At 44.7% G+C, this 6,000-nt stretch overlaps 1 protein-coding gene across 2 annotated transcripts in view; it reads left to right on the forward strand.

Moving 5' to 3' along the window:
* zhx2b (zinc fingers and homeoboxes 2b) overlaps positions 1-6,000 on the forward strand; it is a 183,759-nt gene that overhangs the window by 40,792 nt on the left and 136,967 nt on the right. For both annotated transcript variants that reach the window (XR_013962401.1, XM_080734788.1), the window contains exon 2: positions 3,276-3,448. The gene's annotated coding sequence lies outside the window, so the exon portion shown is untranslated. The remainder of the gene's footprint in view (positions 1-3,275; positions 3,449-6,000) is intronic.

Consider the following 6,000-nt stretch of genomic DNA (forward strand, 5'->3'; position numbering starts at 1 on the left):
ACGAGTGTGTGTGTGCAAGTGTGTGTATGTGTCTGCCTGAGTGTGTCTTTGTACGGCTATCTCCCTGCTGTATCCATTTTCTACATATTCTTCAATCACAACACAGTGAACACACGCACACACACACACACACACACACACACACACACACACACACACACACACACACACACACACACACACACACACACACACACACACACACCTGTGTAATGCACAAACATGCTGAGATATCCACAGACACAAACGATTCAGTAAATCAGAAATACACATTCACGCGTATGCTGGAATACTGTGAAAGCTTATACACTTTATCCAAAACACTTTTCCTCACACACTGTTTGTGCACAGAGCCACACAGCACAGCACGTGCACACAAGACCAAGTATCCGCGTTGGATCAAACAAACACATAGATGTGCTATTTTCACAACATTTTGTACTTTTACTTTTGGTGCTTGATGTACATTTTGATGCCAGTACTTTCGTAATTTTACTCAAGTACATTTTGAATTCCGGACTTTTACTTGTAACAGAGTATTTCTCTATTGCAGACAGTATTGATACTTTTACTTAACTAAAAGAAATTGAGTACTTTTTCCACCACTGGATGGCACTAGGGTTGGCCAGAACCAGAGGAACCGGATCCACATCCACAGACATGGAGGAACAGGAATGGGTTCCATTCCATCACATTTTGGAAGCGTTTCCGTAACCGGGTTTTCAGAGCTTGTTATGTGGACTTCACATCTGCTATGAAAATTACAATGCATGGTGTTTCTCAAATGTTTTAATTTCAAGGACCACCATAACCCCTGAGAGTGTACCATACGACCAAACCACGGAACCATAATGGTCTGTGGTTTGGTTCCATGTGTACACTGTCAGAGTTACAGACCTGTACGGGTCCATTTGGAACCTCCTATAGCAGGGGTCTTCAACAGGGGGTCCGGGACCCCTGGAGGATCCTCAGAGTTACTACAGGAGGTCCTCCAAATCTTTGTGTGATAGAATTTTTTTTTCCCTCCTTTTTTATATTAACCACTTGAACCCTAGCGTCCATATGTGGAGAAGTTTAGCCAAAAATAGCTGATCTACAAGCTCACAACGCCTTGGCTTGCAGCGCGAGGCGTTGTGAGCTTGTAGATCGGCTGTTTTTGGCAAAGAGGTTTGTTGTAGTGGGGAAAAAGAGCAGACCAAGTACAGAGTGAAAGGTCAAATTTATTATGTATTGACGGTTCAAGTGGTTAAACACAAAATTACATGAATCCAAAATACACTGATGATTGTGCTATCAAACAATGAAACAATATGGAATCTATGAAAAACTTGGGGGTCCCTGCTTCATCTCTCTCTCAACTAAGGGGTCCTTGGCCTGAAAACATTGACGACCCCTCCCCTATAGGAATCCTTAAAGGGAACCGCTAAAGTAACCAAACTGTTAAGAGGGAACTGGAATCGCTAAAAATCCTAAAAGATTTCATCCGTAGATTGCACGCACGCACGCACGCACGCACGCACGCACGCACGCACGCACGCACGCACGCACGCACGCACAGACAGACAGAGGTGTTGTTTGGGATTTAAACACCCTTCCCAAAATCTTCTCTCACCCTCCCTCCTTCCCTCCCACTTTCTCCCCCCCCCCCCCCCCCCCCCACCCCAATTTACTCTGTATTTTTCTCATTTACTCCTCTCTTCCTCTTTCATTTTGCTCCCCCCCACCCCCTCTCTCTCTTTTGGCACATGTTGCCAAGGTAACCGACACCTCAGTTTCCTTTTTTGGGGGTCGGGGGGGGGGGGCTTATTGGTGCCGATTTCATGAGGGTCTTCATTGGGCATCCCTGTTGACACACGCATGCATGCACGCACACACACAGTCACACACACAGACTGAGACATTATGTACAGACATAGTCAGAAATCGCAAGGCATAAACACAAATACAGTAAAAGTGTTACTGTACTTATGAGTCTGTTACGGGTCGGTTGTCTAATGCTCATGCGCGACATGCGGTTACACAGTGAGCCCCTATTTTATACTTGACGAGGTGAGCTCGTAGATCTCCTATTTTAGAAAGATTTAGCCTATAGTGACGGTGGATAATTCAATAGTGGAACGTGCACTACAGTGCTATTGTACAGTACTACTTGTGGTGGAATTCCAGAGAGGAGATCGAGGCTATACTTAGGGATGGGACAATATGAACATTTCATATCATGATTATTGTGACAAAAATCGCGATTTACAATATTATTGCGATAATCAAAATCCATTATCCTGGGGTGGAACATTTGCCAACAAATAGCAGATCTACAAGCTCACAATGCGTCACGTTGTGACAGATAGAGAGTGAAAAAAAGAACGTAAATTATTATAAGTACCTTTTACCAATTATAAAGGGTGGTACCGGATATGCAGCTCGGCAAATAAAAGATGAATTGATCCCACTGCATGAAGGAGTATGATATTATGATAAATTAAATCTCCGCGATACGATTATCGTGAGTGTTTTTTATCACGATAAACGATAATATCGCTTATCGTCCCATCCCTAGCTATACTACAGTGACGAGGCGGGAGTGACACCACACATGGTGCCCGCACAGACTCTCCTCCATGCAGCACATCTTTATACACAACAACACGCCCCTCTTTGACTCCGTCTAATACTCAGCCACTCAGAAGTACGTTGTCACAGGCTGTCAACAACTACACCTGCTCTGCTCGCCGCTCTCACTACCACAGTCCTAGAGATTCACTCTCTGTCTGCCTCTGTCTCTCTCTCTCTCTCTTTCTCTCTCTCTCTCTCTCTCTGTCTCTCTCTCCCCGTCTCTCTCTGTTTTTCAGAAACTGTCAAGCACACTCACCTTTCCTTTATGCTCTCACTTTCTCTCTCATCTCTCTGTTCTCTCTCTCTCTCTGTCTCTCGCATCCGTCAGACACACGCACACTCACCTGCATCTCGCTGTAACACACACACACACACACACACACACACACACACACACACACACACACACACACACACACACACACACACTCACTCTCTTTCGTTCTCCATCCTACTGTACTGTACATGCCTTCACTCTCCTCCTTACATCTGTCAAACACTAGCGCACCGCGCACGCCACGTGCTCATCTTGCATCTCTTTCTGTCTCTCTCTCTCTCTCTCTCTCTCTCACTCTCGCACACACGCACACACTGACACGCACGCAACGCACGCACAAGCCACTCACATCGTCACTGACATCCTCTCCCCGATCCCATTCCAGGTCCGCCGCTCCCGGGAGATTTCCCAGAGTGCCGCTGGCCCAACGACCCTCCAGGAGAGAGAGAGGGGAGGCACCGGAAACAAAAAGGAGCGGGAGAGAGAGCGAGATTGGAGGAGGCGGAGGAAGTGGATCGCATTGATACTTCCCGCCCTGCTCCCTGTTGCGGAAGTGCAGTGAGTAGCAACTTATTTAAGGACAACCTTTTTTTTTTCATTGATTTAGTTTTCCTTGTGAGACTCTTCATCACCAGTGGTTCCTGCCAGCAGAAAGCTAACCCACCTACAAGTGGGATAGGGTGTGTGTGCACATGATAACTATGCCCACGGCTTCTACGCTGTTGTAGAGTTTTGGTAGAGTTGGCGACATTGGCTGTGTGTCGAAGTGTCCTTGAACAAGACACTGAACCAACTGAAGGTTGGTGCCTTGCATGGTTTCCTTCGCCATTGGTGTGTGAATGGGTTAATGTGAAATATATTTTAAAGTGCTATATAAATGCAGTTTAAAAACCCTGCGATGCGAGAGTGTGATCTAGCCAGCACCAACTCGGGATTCCTGAATCGTTGCCCTCCACACTCTATCTAACATCGTGGTCTCCAGTGTTGTTAGCTAAGCTGTCGCGCCGCAGTGCATCTAGGTAGGTGGTGCGCTTCTCGCCTTTCCTGGCTTTGCTCTGGGTTGACTCCCATCGTGTCAGTTTGCTTGCCTCTAGTTTCCGGGCTCTGCCAGCCTCATCCTTCTCTCCCTGACTTTGTCTGTGATGAAAAACAACACAAGACATGACAGATGCACAGCAGAGCACCACAGGGAGGGCCGATAACTCGGCCTGTTCAAATTCAGATCCTAAAGCAAAAGGTGAGGTTTATGGTGGAGGACGGCTGAGAGAAGTCGAGAGCGAACTATCCAAGCTCCACACGGGCAGGAGATACTTAATTCAAGGAGAAATGCTACTGTATGTTAAGTGTGTGGATTTCTGAGTTGGCAAGACTAGGCTAATAATAATAACGGCATTGTGAATTAGAGCAGTCAAGGACAACCACATGAATATGTATAAATATTCTATGCCAGGGACTCCCATACAAGATTTCTATATAGGTTTGAAGTGGTTAAACTAATTATGATGCTAAAATAATGCATTTTGCTGGGGATCCCCTGGAAACCCCTCAAGGACCCCTGGGGGTTCTTGAGAGCCACTGAAGTGAAGTAGAGAATGTGTTGTCTTTGATGTGCTGGGCATTTTATTTGTTTCACTATTACAGTACATCTGAGTGGCGAACTGTCTAGATTCTAGAAGAATTCTGTGTGTTTGTGTTGTTGTTGTTGGGGTATGCCACAGTACATAAATGTGGAATTGTCTGTTTGCGGTCTGTTTGCTGCGCTGACCACTGAACCGGTCAGCGCCAAACCCACAAGTTATTAACCAAACATAGGAAAATCAAAGAATGTCCTTTGGTTTTTCTTGAGCAGCTTTTAAAGTGAAATTACAGAGTCTTATCTACTATCTGGAAAACTAAATAAAAACATAAAGCTTGTATCATCCCCACGGGTCCAAATGGACCCTGAAATAAAACAATCCTCAAAGAAATTTGTAGCGAACCACAAAAGCCTCAGACTCGCAGACAGGCAGTTGCTGTGTTTGCTTGCTGGTGTCTCCACTGTAGTTCGGAGACACCATACCGCTATTCTGCCTCAAATAAATATCTGTCCCTCAGTTCAATTCTACAGCAGTGTCTTCTTCATTTACAGCACAGTGGCCGTTCCGTGATGATCTCCATTGCCTCCAACAGAATTCCTAAACAGAAGTCCTATATATCCCTTACAGGGAAATAGATCTGTTTGTAATCGTCCCCTCGGATCAGTGTAGTTTGTAATTATTAGGCTACTACTGTTTTCTAGAAAACTGTCCCTGATCGATAGTCAGTAATTAGAAATAATTAGCTGATGTGAAATGGCCCTCGTTAATGTTGAGGTGCTGTAAGGTAATACATTCATCTTGCGTGGAAGCCGAGAGAGGAAGCTGGTAATTGACATAGTTTTCATACTGGCAATATGTCATGGATTGGATTCAAAGCCCTTCAACGTTTTCAGGCCAAGGACCCCTTAGTTGAGAGAGAGATCAAGCAGGACCCTCACCCCACTACATATTGTATAAAATTGTGTTGTAGATTGTCATAGATTCATAGACTTGTTTGACTGCACTGTCATCAGTCTACTGTATGATGGATTCATGTTAATGTGTTTTTTAACCACCTAAAATCGTCAATACTACGTCAATTTAATACGTCAATTTAACCTTTTTTTTTTAACCTTTACACCAAACCTATTTTAAAGTTCTCCTCAGAATAGGTATGTGAGGGTTAAAGTTGTTAATTTAAAATAATTATCCTATCACAAAGATTTGGCTGACCCCCTGTTGTAACTCTGGGAACCCGGACCCCCTGTTGAAGACCCCTGCCCTGGACTCTGTGGTGGTGGTTGAATGATATTCTGAATGAAGGTTACACAGCGACTTTGCACTACTCCACACGTTTGAGTACAATGCCCATCTGAGGTTCCTGGCCTGCTGATTGGCCATGCTCATCAGAGAGCCTATGGGATTTGAGAGGTATATTATGAACAATTAAAAATGTTCAAAGGTTTTCCTGAAATGTCCGATCTACAAGCTCCGAATGCTGTGCAGTTGTGAGCTTTTAAATGTAATATTTTTGAAAATGTTTTCAATAGGGCT

The sequence above is a fragment of the Nannobrachium achirus genome, assembly GCF_963921795.1.
Source record: "Nannobrachium achirus genome assembly, chromosome: 10".
NCBI classification, from domain to species: domain Eukaryota; kingdom Metazoa; phylum Chordata; class Actinopteri; order Myctophiformes; family Myctophidae; genus Nannobrachium; species Nannobrachium achirus.